Consider the following 20,263-nt stretch of genomic DNA (forward strand, 5'->3'; position numbering starts at 1 on the left):
AGCTGAAAGATAGAATGCAAGTAAGCTAGTGAGCAAGTAACCACGCATACCTTGTGCTATGGGGGTTAATGCCCTTATATAGTTGAGCTGTTGTGAGCCCCAAGAAACATCTCCGGGATCTTCGGACTGATCGGTAGGAGTCCATTCCGTTTCGGAAGGTGGCCAACGTACTAGTTGATAAGGCTTATTGTGCCCGTCCGATTTGGGCGGGATGGGGATAAGGCTTATGATTATGCAATATGATCCCGAAAGGCTCGGGGACAGCTGGCGAGCTTCTAGAATCCATTACGTGTCACCTCGTCGCACGAGGTCACCGAAGTGCCTTGGCTTTGGTATTATCCGAAGTGACTGAGGCACCCAAGTTGCCCTAGTTTGGCGAGGTGGTGGGAAGTGCTGAGTCATCGTTTAACTGGCAGGTCACGTCCACGTATCCTCTGTTTATCAGGTCGGGCCAAATCACCCCTCATCGGTTGGATTTTGTCTTTTTTGTTATATATTATTTTATATGTGATTCACTACTTATTCGATTTAATTTTATTTTCAATTTAAATAATTAAATCAGGTTTAAGTGTAATTTAAAGTCCTTTACAATGACCTTTTTTAATTATAAAATTGAATTATGAAAATGGGCCAACGTGTGTAATTTAAAGTTAGCACTTTTCTTTTATGTTTCAATTCAATTTTTTAGTGGGCAAATACATGTCTAAATAATGAATTGAGAGTTGATCCTCATAGAGTATTCATCACATCTGTTGTATTTGGAAACGGTGTAAAGGTACATTGATGATGTTTTGCACCAATTCCTGAGGAAGTGACCATTACACTTTGAAAAGTGTGATGAAAAATGTGTAAAGTAAATTTTACATTTGATGATTTACATTGCTTCCAAGTGTGGCATAAATAACAAACATCGACAAAACTAAATTGGTGTAAACTTTTAAATCATTCTTGATTTACATTGCTTCCAAATGCAGCCTAAATAACAAGACATGTAGAGGATATGTTCCTAATGTGCAAGTGAGACATAATATGAAGTGAGTGCGAGGAGCACTTTTTAGGGAGCATATTCAAACACCTTTAGGAATAAAGCTTCTATTTTGAGAATGGAAAATACCCACTTTCTTGTACACTCTTTCATAAAAAAAAATAGAACGTCATGTGTTTAAAATAAATGCCTCTAGCTCGAGAACTTTTAGATTGTTAGTATTGTGTATTAGGACTAGACCCATACACATGACCCACACTTTCAGATCTAAAGGAATGTTTGTTAGTACTGTGTATTAGGATTAAACCCAAACTTGTTTCACCTAAATCACATATTGTCTCTAATTTATTTGGGAAAATTCCCGATAGGTACCCTGTACTTTAGGCCGAGTGCCAATTTAGCACCCGAACTTTAAAACGCAACAATCTAATAACTGAACTTTTGAAATGCAACAATCTAGTACCTATTGTTAATCAGCCGTTAAGTGTCATGGGAAAAGACACATATACCCTTCAAGTGTCATCTAATTTTCTTTACCAACCTTCTATTAATAAGTTCTACAATGCTACGGTGCTTCTTCGTCTGTAAATAACAGTCTGTACGATCCACCAAGTGGCTGGGACGACCTCAATTGCCCTAGCATTCTATTTCCTATTCATGACTGGAAGCAACCATCATAAGCTGTGTATTAGAGGACAATCACCAACGTTGACAATGGCCTGTAGAAGTGCAGAGTACACAACTACAAATCGTCGTTGAGCCATTGGCACTCAAATTCTCATGTCAATACGAGAACCAGATCTTCAGGGTAACAGTGAGAGTCCCAGCAAGTGGAAGTCGAGACCCCACCTGCCCGTCATCGGTAATGAATGGGGTGGTAGGATTTCTAAAAGACCCAGCAGGTGCTAAGCCTGCAACAAAAGTTTTGCTGGCATCATGTCTGGCAGAATGCAACCGCCACGTGGCCGTGGAGGTGGGAGCGTTTGCAGAGGTGGAGCTAGAAGGATCGGCGGCGGAGCGGGCGCTAGCTGCGTTGGAATTTCTATGTACGGTCCTAGGTGGAGCTGTGGAACTAAGGGCCCACACCTTGGCCATTCCAATGCTTGTAGAGATGGACCAGATGGTAATGAAGATGGCGGGAAGAGGGAAAGAGCATGGGATAAGTGTTATGGCAGTGATTTTTGGAGGGGGTGGCTCCGCCGGAGGAGGTTGGTTGAGCAATGGTGCTAGCATTGCAGGGAGAGTGCAAGGTGCTTCAAATACGTGTAATTGAACTCTATGGTTTCAAGTACAACCAGTACTCAGTTCAAGAAATATTTTTGTTTGGAAAAAAAGTCAAATAGGTCTTTTGCGTTCTAAGATGAAGTATTTCTCATTTGTGTTCTTCCCACTTGCTTCTTTCTAAGCTTAAAGCATAGGTAGTTTTCTTTTTCTGATAGATATAGTAGATTCAGACTCTGATAGAAGTTTGGTTTTAAAAACATGGGTTTGTCGCTTCCTTTATTTTGGGCTCTTGGAGGATAGCGAGCGACGAGCCCTTTATTTTGGGTTCTTGGGTTTTCGTCACGAAATGATGATTTGGACTGTTGAGTGTTTGGGCTCTGCTTCATTTTCTTGAGAAAGAAGATTATGAACAATGTGTTTTATTTCCAAAGGTAATTTTGATATTTTCAGAAGTCTTAAATCACACATGAGGTCATGTGATATATATAACTAACAGCCCATTAACAGTAGGTACTAGATTGTCGCATTTCAAAAGTCCGAGTACTAGATTGTCACGTTTTAAAGTTCAGGTACTAAATTGGCACTCGACCTAAAGTACAAGGTGCCTATCGGGATTTTTCCCTATTTATTTATACCATAAATAAAACATATAGTTGCCTTGTGTTGTGTATAGGTCATAAAAATTAAATTAAATCCAATACCATATGTCATATATGATTTATACTTATTTATACAAGTGCATGGCATGTGCTCTTACACTAGTAATATAAACTATAAATAGATACTTGCCTTGGGTTCTGCATAGTTCATAAGATTGTATTTGGTTGTTATGTATTGATGCAAAATCATGGTACTGCAAATGATTTTAGTGCAATTTTTTTTTGTGTGTGTGTTTTAAATTTTAAGTATAAGGTAAAAATAAGACAACAAAATAATGTAAAACCCAAAACAAATTTAAACCAGAATTTGCATTCTTTTCATTTGCACTCCCATGCAATTATACTAGTGCAAATAAAATTGCAAATTTTTCTATCAAAAACAGAATTGTAATGCAATCAAATGCAGCTTAAAAGTTGAATCCATATACTATGTATTATGTATGGTTAATTCTTATTTGTTCACATGTTCTTACACTAGTATTCTAAAATGTAGTTGACTAGACCACATTACTCTCCCTTGCTTCCTTACTCCCTTTAAAATTGTGGAATTTCAAATGCCCCCACCTCACAAATTTTTATTTTACTTTTACAATTGGGAATAGTGATACACAATACAAAGAGGGATGTATTGTATCATAGGTGTAGAGGTTTTTGGAAAACAAAATTAGTAAATTAATAAAAAATTGTGAGGTGGGGTAATATGAATATTTCTCTTTAGAATTTTGTAATTTTCTGTTAAAAAGCATGAACCGATCATAACTGTTTCAATTTCATTTATATTAAAAATTGTAATCACTCCCTAAGAAAACAATGTCATCTTTTAACAATAGTCCATGCATCATATAGGCCTTTATTGTAAGGGCCTATTCATTTGCTTTGAAGTCTGACTAGGGGTGGCAACGAGCCGAGCTTTTCACGAACTGCTCGAGCTCGACTCATGAAAAGTTCGGCTTGGCTCGGTTTCAACCAAGCTTCGAGCTGAGCTCGAGCCCAATTTATTGGCTCGATTATGAAATGAGCCAAGCTCGAGCCTACTAGAGCTCGGCTCATGAGGCTCGCAAGCTGGCTCAAATATATATATATATATATATATAATAAAAGTATTATAATTATTAATTATTATAAATCTTAATTTTTTAAATATCAAATAAAAATATTTTTATATATAATTTTTTATTTTTAAAAAACATTTTTCTCAAAATCGAGCTCGAGCCTAGCCGAGCTTGAGCTTATGAATTTTTTACTCGAGTCGAGCTCGAGCTCAAGGTTCTGGCTCAAGCTCAAGGTTATGAATTATTATTATTATTATGAAAACAAAAGAAGGCTAACAAGGCCAATCAAAAGAGACAATTCTAGGAATCAGAAAACAAAACATAAGTTAGCTTCCACGCAATGATTTAAATATTGATACGATACATTCAATATAAGGCGTATCGTATCAGTATCGATTTTTAGCAGTACGGTATACAATATGAATAAAAGTATATCTCGTAAATCGGGTGTATCAAACCGATACGGATGTGTATCAGATGCGTAATACACTGCATATCTTTTTATCAACAAATATGCAATATGGTGATTCGAACCCAAGTCACCTAAAGCATATTAACCTTTTGGCGTATTTCTAAACTATCGACCCGCACTTTGTTTTGTGGTAATAAATGAAAAAAAAATAAAGTTCATTATCACATGTTTATATTTAACAAAAAAACAAATGCAAAATAGTGTTTTATTAACTAACAAAACAAATAATCCATTAAATCCATATTTATATAAAAAAGATACTTTTAATATCAAGAAATGCATAAAAATAAAATATTAATAATAGAATAATTATTTTAATATTTAAAATTTATAAATATGCACATGATATGCATCTTAAAACTTGTATACATTTAAAAATTTGTTAATTAATATTTTAATTTACATTAATAAGTAATAGCAACATATTTATTATTCACAAAAAATATAATTATTGTTTACAAAATATTGAAAAATATAGTATTAAATTGAATCAATCAAATCCACTAGTCTACATTTATTTTAAAAAATGATTTTTACTTCAAGTAATTTATATAAATGAAAAATATTAATAATGGAATAATTATTTTAGTAATTAAAAATTATGAATTTGCATATCATTGTATCTTAGAAATTTTAACAAATTTGATATACTTTAAGTTAACATTATATTTTTATAAATTATTAATTGATATTTTAATTTACATTTGATAATTTAATATTTATTTGGTTTTTTGTTAATATTAAACAATTAAAATATTAAAATAAAAAATAATTGATATAATAATTAAAATATTATAAGTGCATATATTTAGTGCCTTGGACTCTTGATTGATGTATTATAAATAAAAAATATATGATATCTATGCATATTAATTGTAATATATTTATTTATATATACCATTAAAAGATACATTTTTATGTATTATTATATACTATTTGTGACTATTTTAGTCTTAAGTTTAGTGTTGTTAATGTATTTTTTGGAATTTGTATATATTTTCCTAGTGTATCCATGTGTTTCTATACTTTTCGTTCGTATCCATGTGTTTTCAAAGCGTATTCGTATTTGTATTCATATTTGAGTTGTCTGATACGATACTCAATACCAATACTCTAATCCTTGCTTGTTGCTTCTATGATGATTATCCTTGAACTCAAGGTTTTTGATGAATGCCCTCATTCTTGAGCTAGTTTGTTACTTTGCTTCACTTCCCTATGAATATGCTCATACAAAACTTAAAGATGTTGATCACAAATCAATTGCTTGCAATCTTCTTTCATACTGCTACATCTCCACATAGTGTTGGAATGATCTTAAAGCACATAAATGTTGTGAGGGAGATCTTTTATGGTGATAGGATGTACCTGAAAAATTGCTTACAAGTTTGTGGGCTTCCAATACGAACCTCATTTAAGCCACCATTATTGAGGTTGTGCTCATATCTCCCATGTGGGCAATGATCGAATACTCACTATGATTTCTCACTAGACTCCTATAAGCACAACTTTCATCCTATATTTTTAGGGTGTCAAAATTCATTTTAATTTCATTTTTGTTTGGGGACATCCATTTTACACTAGTGTTTTTTTTCATCATAACGAGTTAGATTTTTATTTCCCTCTTGGTGTTATTTTAATATACAATTCTTGATGTATCTTTGGGGCACCAAAACTTCTATTATTAAATATTTTTTCATTGTTATTCTTCCGTATGTACCACAAAAGGAAGCTAATTCTCTCCTATAACAATATGACCTCTTTCCAAAATTTTCAAGTCACATATCAAGCTTATCGTATCAAAATTTTTAAGCTAATTCTCCCTTTGAAGTTTGAACAATACGCCCCACATTGGATGTATTGTGTCAAATTTTTGAATTTTGACTACCCTTAATTTGGTCTAAACATTGTTTTTCCTTTCAAACTACAAACCTCCTTCTGAGATACTTTTTTACATTTTTGGCCAAAATCTCAATCACATTGTGCAAGATAATGACTTTTGATTTAAGTTAGTAATATGATTACTCTTGGAGGCTTCTTTCAAACCTTTCCTCAGCAATGCATTAAGAGAATTATCATGTTTATTTCTTCTTTCCTCAACTCCCATCCGGTCTAGAAAGAGGACTCTCAACAAGCACAGTTACTTGCTACCGTTTAGGCTGTGTTTGGTTTGAAGGAAAGAGTAGGGAAAGGAAAGGAAAGTTAAGAAATCCTTTACAAACCTTGTATAAGTTTCCCTACCCTTTCCTTCTTTTCCCTACCTTTTCCTTCAAACTAAACATAGCCTTAGAGGGAGACAAAGTAATCATGTGAAACAAATTGCTACTATTCTAGAATGTAAAGAACATTGAATAAGATAAAAACTACCTAACTTAAACATAAAGAACAACATAACATAATAGACTCAAAGAAACCTGAACCAAAGCCAGAATTTGAGTTGAGGGAACTCCCTTAACAAGGATCTCATCTCTTTTAGTAGCCTTTCTTCCTCCTTGCACAATCTTTGGAAGGGACCTCCACCACAACCCACACTATATGTAAAAGTCATTTCCCCCTTGTCAGGATGGCAAAGTTTTCACCAATCTTTTGCTTCTTCTTGGTCCTCTTGCTTGATAATTCCTTTTTATATACCTTAACTAGTTGGACCTTGTGTGATGCATGGACTTTTTTTAAAAGAAATTGTAGAAGTAGCCCTATGACATTCTCTGTTGAATACACCCAAGTGAGAGTGACCAGATTTTGTTTTAATTTTTATGATTTTCAAATGCCTTATATTATATTATGTGTATAAATATTATAAAATATTTCATATATCTTATAAAATTTAATTAGCGACTTATGCCCAATGCCCATATGGACAAGGGTTCATGCTTATCTTCTAGGCTTGACCCAACCTATAGCTTTTATTGTATGTACTTAACTCGGCGCATGCCCAACCTGTCCCATACAAGATAAGTTAATTAAATTAGTTAAGAAAGTTAGGTAATTAATTAATTTAAATAAATAAATAAATTACCTAATTTACTTATGTATAAATAAGTAATTTAATTTAGTAATAAATTATTTTCACTTAAATGTAAAGGAAATTTTATTAAACTATACTATGCTAATAGTTTTTTTAATTCCTAATAATTTATGATTACCTTGAAATTAATTTCCATTGTTTTGTAATAAATTCGTATTGTTCTTTTTCTAATTTCTTTTCTATTAGTTATTGTTATTTCTACTAACTTATTAAGAATTAAGTTGAATTTATATGAGTGAATTAAGGTGAGGTAAAAACGTGGTTAAATTGTACCGACTTGTATGCTATGCATACATGACTTAAAAACTGGATATAAATAAAACCCATGTATTGTACAACATTCAAATTGGATCAAATTAACCCTAAATACACTGTTTTCTTTCATTGTGATTCCAAAACGGGTTCTGCATGCCTTGTCTTATCCTGGGCCTTAATCCTAAAATAATAATAATAATAATAGCTCAAATGTCTCCATTACTACAAATTGACAACAACGGAGCTTCTATTTAGAAAGTTTGGCAAGTTTCCTATACATGTACAATGTGTTTTGAGAAGTTTCTACTATAATAGGCTTTGGGCTAATGAGAGATATTTGGAGCCTTGCCATGTGGTTTAATTGGAGGGCTTGGTAGGAGGAAGGGAGGAAGGAGAGCTAATTTAAGAAAAAACTAATAGGGAATGGAAAAGGAGAGGGTGTATGACGTGGACAACCTTGCAATGTAAGGGTATTTTCGTTAGTTTAACTACCTAACCAACGAAAGGAAGGAAAAAAAACCACAAGCGCAACTTCCGCTTATGTTAGAATAAGAATCGCGCCATTATTGATGGCATCTGGTTACACATGGCTTGTGAGTCGCAAGTTGTAGCTTCTACGAGTTTAAATGGCCATGATTCTAATTCCCACCCCTTTCGCCTTTGCCCCTCCAGTTTTTATTCTGAGGTTTTACAAAATTTCATCTCTCCTAAAATCTTAGGGGAGCATGATATGATCTCGTGGATTTGAGTTATTTCTTCACCCTCCTCCCTCTAATGGTCTCTCTGGTCCGATCTTCGCCGTGGTGGTGACAATCATGCCACTCCCATGGAAGAAGGCGAAGGTCGGCCAGGTTTCTTATTTCTTGGATGATCACCAGTCATTGAAGCAAGAGAGGTCTCTTAAGACTGGTTTCCCTACTTCTATTGTAGATGTGTTCGCCAAGAATCGAGATCGACTTAAGAAGCCTTCCAAGAAGAAGAAGCATTTGGGCATTTCCAATCATATCGAAGAGATTCAAAATGTAGAACCTGATTTTGATTTGGTACATGGTGAAAGAAAGTCAATGGCTTTAGAGTTTGATCAGATGGGAAAGATTCCATTGAAAGATGAAGATATTATTGAAGTTAGAGACCTCAAAAGTCAGAGGACCAATAGTACTAAAATTAAAGCAAAGAAGTTGAAGAAGTTTATTACCAAGAAGATTTGTGCCTTAAAGAGAAAAATAAATGGTAAGAAAGAAATTGATTCAAGCAACTTAGTATGCAATTTAATTAGACATGAGAAGAAATCAAACATGGATGAACAAGAACAGAAAAAAGAAGATGAACAAGGAGAACAGGGAGATGAAAAAGAGACAGAGGAAGAGCAACTAACAAATGATGAAGTACATAGTTGTGATGATGTTTCCAATGTTGAGTTGGATGCAATTGGCGTGGAAGAAAATAGTGGTGTAAAATCACAAGGAGAAGGACACATAGGATTTTTTGTTCTTTTTATGGTTATTCTTTTTGGACTGGAAGGAGGTCGGTTAATAGCCGTTCTACTCACCATAATGTGGTGTCTACTGGTAAAATTTATTGAAACTACGATGAACTTTGGGAGCCCTGGGGGAAGAAGCACCTTCCAAGTATGATGGCTACAGTCCAATCCAATTTCAAGGTAATGCACTTTGGAATGGGTATTATAAAACTATGGATTTCTGGCTTTAACAATCATTGAACTTTGTAAAAAAACCAATTTATTAGATTTTAAAACTCAGTTTGGAAAGAGTACAAATGCAAATTATATATGGTGCAAAACATGATTTTGTACATCTAAACCATATTTTGCACCATACATGTATTTGTACTCTATCCAAATTGAACCTAAAGAATTAAAATGGCCATTTTCTCCCTTCAACTATGATGGAAAGGCCATTTAAGGCAAAAACAACTATATTGAAATTTGTCATATACAAATTTTTATTCTCCATCTTGTATGGTAGCCTATTACATGTATGATTATCAATAAAAGAAGAAAAAAATTGACCATTGGTATATCTATTTTCATTAGGTTTATATATGTGTGTGTATATATGTATGTATGTATGTATGTCTATATGTATATGTATATATATGTGTGTGCTTGATAGTAATAATATTCACCACATGTAATAATCAGTATGTATATTACTAATATATTATAATAACCATTAATATTTATACTATTGTTGTTATTGTTGTTATTATTGTTATTAATCATATATAAGCAATAAGCCATAATTTATATATCACAAATGTGGGTTGTTAATACATTAAATGGTGATATTCTAAAAAGTATCACTAATAATTTAACTGTATTATATTCAAATGATATTTTATTAATCATATGTTCAATAGTATTAGTTGGGTGTGCACTGAATTGGAATGTAATACTATATATCTAAGAAGTTAATCAATCTCTACGAAAAAGGATTATGATGATCATGTAATTTTGAATTTCTTGGAGTATGTGATAAGACATAGGTATTTGTTTATTTGGTGGTGAGATTGAGAAACATGGAGGTGGATGTATTAACAACTCTGTCATTTCCACTACAAACTAGCTAAAGAAGTTCATATAGTTTATGCAAGGCAATGTTCACTAATTAGATATTAGATTGAATGACAAGACAAACAAGATATCTTAATGGTAAGTACCATAGAATTTGCAAATGATTTTCTATATTTTTTAAGGGAAATTTACAAGGCATTCTGTTTGCTTTAATATCAATTGAATGAAGAAAAAGATACTTGTAGTGGGAGAATTTGAGATTTACGAGTGCTTTTGGGCATTTGTATCATTGCCCTTTTCTTAGTGTTATTAAGTTATTTCTAATAATGACCATATTTTTCAAGGGTTATTTACTAAAACCCCCTATAGTTTAATGAATTTATTAAAACCTCTATAGTTTGTATTTTATTAAAACACCACCTTATAGTTCTCAACTAATTTACTTAATCGATCTTCCATTAGATTGAAGTGGAAAATGACAATTTTGACCTTAGTGCCTTTTTTATTGATTTAATCTATAGAAAATATAAATGAAAATGTCATTCTTGCCCCGGCTAAAATATGGGCAACAACTATTTTTGATCAATTTTGTTCTCTATTTGAAGAGGGAAGGCATGTTGTTACAAATTAATAACATGGGATGCATTATTATCTCTTCTTCATTTTCTGAAACTAAACATTATATAATAGATTTGAAAATCAAATATTGATTTACTTTAAAAACTAGAAAACTAGATATAAAGTGGTAGGGATAATTTTAGAATAAAATACCATAAGCCCATGCCCTTTAACATTTTCCATAGGTATGGTCAAGTTACAATTTTCAAATATCACTATAAAAGATTCTTACAAAAGGTCGATTAAATAAATTGATTGCAAACTATGGGGAAAATTTTAGTAAAACATAAACTGTAAAATAAGTTTTAGTAAATATGTGAAACTATAGGGTATCTTTTAATAAATGATATTTTTTAGTAAAAAGTAAAGATAGGTGTAATTAGGGATTGGTTGGACAACCTAAATATGTGTTTGCCTTGATAACTTGATTATTTTAATGAGTTCACATCAGCCCCCCACAAGGGGGTGCCCCACAACCTCTCACAACACATCTTAGTAAGGAACATCTCCCAATGATAAGTACAATAAATGATGAGTCATCATCGGGAGGTGTTCCGAATACATGATTGAGATGTGCGTTGTGGGGCACCCTTTGTGGGGGCTGATGTGAACTCTATTTCAATGATTAAATTCTAATTGATTATTCATTTTAAATGTAGTTTAAATGAATTGTACAATGATTCCAAATTAAAGTAAGAGTGCTTGGTTTGATTGTTGTTTACTAGAAAATTGGAGCAAGTTCAACGCCAAGTAGGTGTTCCCCCGATTGGCCACATGAAATTTTGTTTGGTTAAGAATTTATGAAGAAAATATTTTTCTCAGGATATGCGAGAGGCCTCCATTGGAAGCTGTCATTTATTTTGATTTTCAAGAGATAAATGTTTTGTCATAATTCTCAACGGAAAAAGTTGTACAGAAGTTTTAACAAATCAATTCTATCTACACAAAACAACCTCTAAGTCATGCATACACGTACTGGTAGTTGATGGTACCGGTTACAAAGAAGAAGAGAGAAAGAATGAAAGGATGAATCAATGAAACGATAAAATATAAATGGGTGACTTGCATCTTAATATATGTGACACTAATGGTCATTACATCTTTTCTGATTAATTAGTATTCAATAATAATGTACTAAAAGAGTTAGTTAAATAGACGATTACTAATTAATTGGCCTAATCAATCACTACCAATAGGTCATATCCTTTAGATAGAGGTTGCAATCAAAAGTTGACAATTACTAGTAATTAACATGTACTAATAAAATGAATACCAATAACTCTAATTAGTACTTATATTGGTAATTGATACTCTTCATATCATCAATTGATCATTACCACAAGATTGATTGCATTGCATTAACCTAATGTATAAGTGAGTATAATTTATTAATTAGGCTAATTATTAACAGGTTACTGGACAATCACTCTGTTGAAAATTAATAGATTCAAGAAAAGATGGTCAAATAGACAAAGTGAAATAGTTTAAATAGATAGAGCATGCTTGGCTAACTAATGTGAAAATTCATTTCCCGAGCGGCTTACATGTGAGATAGAGCAACATGGATATCTTTTCATGAGTTCTTTGTAATCAACAATAAGGTGAAGAATTCACCACTCTTTTCCCCCAATACATCCTTAACAATAGTCAAAGCATCCCCTTCAATCACCATATTACTAATCTCCAAATGAAGGGCAAACTTCATACTTTTTTGAAAAGCCATAACTTCTAAGATCATAGGATTAGATTGAGATTATCGTTATCATTATTAATGCTACATTAATAACACTAATTTTATATTTAGCCATATTGGGTAATATTTAATATTATATTATAATAGCATAACTTACAATTACACTAACAAGGTTATAAATAGTATACTAATAATACTACTAAGTGTGCAGATGCTTTGAATATGGTAACTTTTAGGGATAAAACAACCTTTGAAGAAGTGAAAGGTCGTTCACTTCCATATGGAAGAGACTAGAAATAAAATATTACAAGATAATGTCCTCTACATAGTTTATAACTTATTTTCTCATTTTGCAAGTTAGGGTTTAAAGGATGCCAACTTAGCTTTGTTAAGGAGAGGGGCTTTCATTCTTTGATGATAAGACCCAGGCTAATGGGGCAAGATCATTGTAATGATTGTATATGTGAGCAATAAATGTGGACAACATTGTTGTTATAAGAAATTAGGACTTTGAAATGTTGAGGCTGAAGAAATTCTTAGAATCACAATTTGAAGTAAAGAACCTAAGACGATAAAGGTATTTTATAGGGATTGAAGTTGCTCATTCCATGAAAGCATAATCATTTCCCAAAGAGAATACATCTTAGACTTTTTGGGATATAGGAAAACTTGGGGTCAAACTAATTGATACATCTATTGACTTAAATCACAAAAAGCTTTTACCGAGATTAAGGAGACCTCTTTACTTATCCACAATTAGATCCAAAACATAATTTTTAAGGTGTCAAGGTGAGGTTGTCACTTAGGCTTAGGTCAGGTGAATTCGGATTTGCTCCTTACAAAGTGGTCATCACACCAACATCACATCATATGTTGCAACGATGCATTGGGAATATCTTCCCATAAATGACAATATACAAGTATATGAGGCATCCCCATTAGGGGTGAATTTGAGCCAAGCTGAGCCAAATATCTAGCTATTCGAGCTCAACTTGCCAATAAACCATCAAGCTTAAGCTTGATTCAAGTTAAAGACTTGAGCTTGAATTTAGCTCGAGTCAAAAGCTTGTAGGTTTGAGCTCAATTGTGAGCTAAACATTTTATAAAAATAAAAAAATATACATATAAAAATTAGTTATTATATATAAAATAAAAATATTATATATAACTGTAAGTACATGTTGTTCACCACAACTGCGATTAACGTTAAGGTACCAAAACCCATCAAACACCTGCGACGAGCTACGATGAACGAAAATACCATAAACCAAAGTCACTCATGGCAGAACATCCAACAAACTAAGTAGGACACGTCAAACCAATCTTGACATCACTCGTGCCACATCAATACAAGAGACTTGCGAAAGTAAGCAGCACACGTGTACTGTGAGAATCCTCAACCGAACATAAACTTCGTCTTGGAAAGATCTCATGAGACATATGGTGAACCCCTACTAGTGTCCCTCTCACAACTGACACCGAATCAAATATCCCCTTTCCAAATAGGAGTCAAACCCCTTTTGACCCCTTTCCTTCAGGGCCTCAAGGTCTCACTTTATAAAAGGGGGAGATCCATCAAAATAGACAAGACTCTGTTGATAGAAGTTCGAAGCCTATTCATACTCCTAGACTTCCTTCGTCCTTCAAGGAGACCACCACGTTTAGCCTCACCACACCACCTACAATAATATATTTTGTTATGTATAGTATTTTTATATTTATTATTTTTATTGAGGAAAAAACTTGGCCTTTTTGAAGTTAAATCCTCCTTATAATTGTTTTATTGGCTTCGCAAATGTATTTATGCCCCCCCTCCCCTAAACACCCCATATGTAAACAATCGCATTAGGAATTATGAGGGGAATTAAACTCAAATTACCTCAAAAAACTTTGGCTGCTGGGTTATTGAAAAGCTTTTTTTGCATGGCATGCTACCATGTGTGTGAGGCAAAAGGGTAATTGCATTTAATAATCTTTTGACCAAAAAGACAATACAGGGGTTTGAATGGGTTGAAGTGTCAGATGTATTCTTCAACAGTCCAGGCTATTGGGCGCCCAACAACCAAAAAATTCTCCTTTTTAAGGGTGTTCACAGTTTGATTAACCGAATCACGAGCCTAAATTCTAAACCGAACCAAAATCGGTCGGTTAACCGATTGATTGGTTTGGTTAAACACTAGTTTGATGCATCAGTTTTCCAACAAAAGCACTAAACACTAGATCCAAGGAGAAAGAGAGTAATAAATAAGAAAAACTGCTTTGGATTCCGTCCTTCCAACGTGAAGATTTCATGGCGGAGGATGTCCAATTCAAGTCCTCAGCTTTGGGACCTTCTTCCAAGTGCCATGAACAGGCTAAAAGAATAAGAGTTGGATCTCAGGCTCTCATTATGATTATGTGATTTTATTTCTCACATTAGTTTAATTTCTTTCGGCTTTTTCACGTAGGTTATATCACTATCTTTTCATCTTCTAATTAATTAATTAGAGAAAGGGGCGGTCAAGGCACAACGTTAACCCATCACCATTTTCTTAATTATTTATCTCTTCTCCTCAAGAAGAGATAACCAGCAACGGAGGGGGGGGGGGATGGTGAACGGAGAATAGTGAACAATGACTGAGTCACTGAACAATGTTTATGTTTGCTTCTGCCGCAGAGATTATATAAGAAATTCAATGTCCCACCCACAAGAAGAAGAATCTGGAACCTCCTATATATTTAAACACACCAATTTTAGAGTTATGACATTAGAAGAAAAACAACTCCTCACATGATGGCCATTTCTTTCTCCGTGACCATGAGACCTCTCGGGGACTTTTCCCACAAAAAGCAGCGAACACGATAGAACCATTATAAGATGCATTCAAATGGCCATATCTTTCTCCATGAGGACGCATTGAGTTCATTGAGCGATCAGGGGAGCATTGAGTTTGGCCAAAATCCAAAATGGATCGAACAGAGTTGTCTTTTCCGTCCACGACGAAGCTTCACCGGTCCCCCTGTTTTCTGGAATGTGGGCGCCCCTTTTCCTTCCATTTCTTTTCTTTCGGCCGCTTATTATCCCTTCCCCCCATAATTCCATGACGAAAAGCTTCTAGAAACAACAAAACTCACCTCTCTCTCTCTCTATCTCTTTCTCTTTCCCCCCTCTCCACCACCCCACCGAAATCCCTTTGTCCGCTTTTCATCCAATCTTCTATGGGATGTGGGCGCTATTTTCCAGTAACTTTTCTGGAAAATTCTCGTTGCTTCTCACTGCCGGTAAGAATTCTTTTGAGCGCGAGAGAAGAGCGGCGGTTACAGTGGTTTCGAAGAAAACGAGAGGGACGCCAAGTTCTAGAGAAGAGCGGCGGTTCTGGCAGTGCTGAGAGATCTATAGTTCAAGTCGAAATCGGAGGAGCCTTACTATTGTCAGATCTATAGTTCCTACAGTTTCGGCGGAGAGAATGAGAGGGAGAAGGAGAGATCCGAGTAATCTAGAGTGGAGGGTAAAATAGTCTTTTTCATATATCCATTGACGGACGTTAATATTTACGGGACGGTCTCATATCTAGAATGACCTTGATTTTGTCGGGATTGGCTTCGATACCACGTCGGTTAATGATGTAACCCAGGAATTTACCCGAAGTGACACCGAAGACGCACTTGTTAGGGTTCAATTTCATGTTAAAGTTGCGCAAAATTTCGAAAACACAATGTAAATCTTTTATTAAATCATTTGAAAACTGAGTTTTGACGATCATGTCGTCTACATAACACTCTACTTTTTTGCCGATCAGCGGCTCAAACAGTCGGTTTACAAGTCTTTGGAAAGTTGCCCCAGCATTTTTCAGTCCAAAGGCATGACCTTGTAACAGTACAGGCCTAGCTCGGTTATGAAGGCCGTTTTTTCCTCATCGGCAGGCTCCATCCTGATCTGGTTGTAGCCCGAATAAGCATCCAGGAAACTCAACAACTCGTGCCCTGAGGTCGCGTCCACCAGACGGTCGATCTTGGGAAGTGGGAAACAGTCCTTTGGGCAAGATCAATTCAGGTCGGTATAATCGACGCACATGCGCCATTTATTGTTGGCCTTTTTTACCAGAATGGGGCTAGCCACCCAGCTCGTGTAATGGACCTCCCTGATGAAATCGGCTGCGAGAAGCTTCCCAACTTCCTCGTTGACTGCTCTCCAACGCTCTGGGGCTAGGTTGCGTTTCTTCTGTCTAACGGACCTAACTACAGGATCAATGTTCAATTTGTGAGTTATTATTTTAGGATTTATGCTGGGCATTTCTGCCGCGGACCAAGCAAACACATTCAAATTTTGAAGTAGGAAACTTACCAGTTGAGAACGTAGAGGCTCCTCAATCGACACGCCGATTTGGAGAGTCTTGGCTGGATCTTCTGTCGAAACGGGTATAGGGACCGTTTCCTCTATTGGTGAAGCTCGCTCCTCATGGTACTCCGTAGGTTGCTCTAACTCGAGGTCGCCTGCTGCCTTGGCTTTCCCTTTGAGGGTGGCGACGTATCATTTGTGAGACTCGAGCTTGTCGCCTCGCACTACCCCTACTCCGAAGTCCGTGGGAAACTTCATGGCCAAATAATAGGTGGACACCACTGCGCGAAGAGCGTGGGTGATAGGCCGACCTATTATGGCATTGTACGGGGAGGGAGTTGCGATCACTAGGAAAGTGTGGTCGAACCTCGCAATGCTAGGCCACGTAACTCGTCCCAGGGGCCTGACTTCCTCTCCACTTAAGCCTACCAAGGGAGTGTTCATGAGCTTTATGTCGATTTCCTGGAGCTGCAGCTTGTCGAACGCATCCTTGAATAGTATGTCAGCCGAGCTGCCTGAGTCAACCAAGACGTGCTTCACCTCGAAATCATTGATCCTTATCTTTATGACGAGCGCGTCATCATGGGGGTACTAGACTACGCGTGCGTCATCTTCGGTGAAGAAAATAGGCTCTTCTAACCTCAGCCGCTTCGGGGGATTCTGCTCTTCTCTTTCCATCTCACGAGCTGATGTCTTCGCCACGGCTGAGGTGCAGCCTGCGACAATCGATCCGTCGGCGATCATGTGTATTACCCCTCAAACTGGCCTCTCTTCGGGCAGCTGTCTCTGCGGCTGCTCGTTCTGCCTGTTGCTGGACTCGGGAGCATCTCTACCTTGCTCCCCCTGCCAACTTGTTTGATTTTTATTATCATTTAATACAAAGTTTTTCAAATATTCGCGACGGATGAACTCCTCTATCTCGTCACGGAGGTTCTTACAATTTTCGGTGCTATGACCGTGATCTCTGTGGAAGTGGTAGTACACATTCTTGTTTCTAGTGTTTGGATCTCCTCTCATCCAAGGTGGCCAATTCACGTAAGAAGCATCCTTGATCGCCATGAGGATTTCTGCTTGCTTCGCGTTCAAGGGTGTGTAGTTTGTTCTGCCAGCAGGAGGAGCTTGAAAAGACTGATCTAGTTTACTTCCTCCTCGAGCTAGTTCATCCTTCTTCCGCTTATTGTCCCCGTTAGTTGAGGTCTCACCTTCTCTTTCCTCTTCTCTGAAGATCCTCGCTCTTCTGGTTCATCTCTTCCTCTATTCCAATGAACTGGTCGGCGAGCTTGAGGAACTCAGTAACATCTTTGGGTTTGTTGGCAACCGCGTGCCACTTAAATTCTTTGTGGGTGATACCTCTTTTGGCTGCTGTAAGTCTCACGATGGGGTCTAGATCAGGGATCTACAGGCATGCATCGTTGAATCTCTTAATGTAACTTCGGATAGATTCTCCCTCCCTCAGGACTATGCCGAGCAGGCTTTCCTAGGACCTTGGGCACCTCTTGCTTGTGATGAAGTGCGAGGTAAAAATCTGCACGAACTGCGCCCAACTCTTAATTGTCCCGGGCACAAGATTTCTATACCACGTGCGAGCTACTCCTTTAAAGGTGGTGGAGAAAGCCACGCACATGCAGGGTTCATCCGCCCTGGCTAGGTGCATCTGCGACTGAAATGAATCTACGTGGTCATTCGGATCGAACGACCCATCATACTTGTCTAGGGGAGGTACTTTGAAGTCCTTGGGCATTGGAACTGCCAGGAGCTCGGGAGATAGGGGAGACGGTACAGAGAGAAGTGGGGCAGTCTTCATTGTTCTCGAGCTCGCCTCTTCCTTTCCTTTGAGATGGTTGGGCTGGCTTTAGACTACAGCTCGGCGAGCCTTGTGACGCCACTTCTGTTGCTTCTTCACCGGCTCCGCATTAGTGCTACTGGCTTCAGTGTTATCAGGCACGGTTCTTGCGGGGATCTACTCAGACTACTGGCAATGATTGCTATGAACTGAGGGGCCTAGTTTGGAATCCACGACCAGAAGCTCGAATCGATTTTCTGCCAATGGAACTTTGAACTGGGAGGGCCGAGGTGACACGACCCTGGTAGGCTAATTGTCTCCTGACCTGTTCACCTGTTGGAAGGCGGGAGGAGTAACCTGTCTCTCCCTCCTGCCACAGGACGAGACCTGGCTCCTGAGAGGGTTCTAGACTTGGGAGGTCTCTCCCCGGCGAGGAGGGCGCTCGCTCTGGCGGCGAGGCTTGACTTGTTGTGTGGCCGGATGTCGAGGTGGAACCGGCTGCTGAGTCTGCTGATTCTGCGGCAGTTGAGGAAACTGTTGCTGATAAACGTGGTGTAGGACTTGCTGTTGATACAGTTGGAACTACTGGACCTGTTGCATTTGGGTTTGCATAGCCCGCATGCAGTGTATCAGGTCGTCCAATTGATTATGTTCGACCGTCAGGGGAATGACAGAAGGTTTGGTGAAGGTTGCACTCACCGTCAGAGGGAGTGGGGCATTCTCCGGTGCAGGAACTTGAGGCACATTGAGAGTGGGGATCCCGTCCGCAGAAAGAGGCACGATGAACTGTTCGATACAGACAGTTGGGACCTGAAATTGCCCCCGGAGGTGTTCATGTCGGCGTTTTGTCCGGCGTTGCTGGAAGATGCCATTGAAGATGAGTTTAGGATGCTTAGTGGAAAAAGGCTTTTTGAAGCGGTTCCCACAGACAGCGCCAATTGATGCTGTGCAATCTGGCTGCTCCTAACTAGAGGTGACTTGGCTTCCAGTAGACGACGGACGTGAAGGATCTGCATAGAGAGAACCAGAGAACCCGGGGGTGCTTACCCGGTGAGGTCACTCCGATGCTTAAGTCAGTAATGTGTGAGCTGAAGGTGATTAGAAAGCAAGTGAGTTAGTAAGCAGTGATTGCGCGTACCTCTGCCCCCAAAGGGTTGGGGTCTTTATATACTGGAGTCCTCGTGGGTTTCTCGGAGTGGTTCTTAGATTCTTGTCGTGATGAGGCCTGTTACCGAATTAATAGGAGATAATGATGCCAGCCGATAAGGTATATCACTGTCGTCTGAATCGGTCAGAGGAGAAGAGGCCCGCTGTCACGAGGCATGATCCCGTAAAACGTGGAATCCGATGATGAGATCTTCGGGGTTATCGTGTTGGAGGTAGGTCAATATTACCCGAACTGATGCCACTTGGGTCTGACCTGCTACGGACATCAAGGTGCCTAGTAACCGAGGTGATCTTAATGCGATCATGCCCCAAAGTGAACTTGTCCCGAGGTGGATTCGCTTCCGAGGTGGTTCGGTTATCCGAGCTTGGTCCATCACAGACTTTAGTACATTGAGATGAGCGGTCATTCTGTCAGATAGTCATATGTCCCTCTATTATTAGGTCAGGCTAAATCACCCTACATCACCTAGCATTAATCAATT

The sequence above is a fragment of the Nelumbo nucifera genome, chromosome 2, assembly GCF_055504915.1.
Source record: "Nelumbo nucifera cultivar China Antique chromosome 2, China Antique-T2T, whole genome shotgun sequence".
Taxonomy (NCBI): Eukaryota; Viridiplantae; Streptophyta; class Magnoliopsida; order Proteales; family Nelumbonaceae; genus Nelumbo; species Nelumbo nucifera.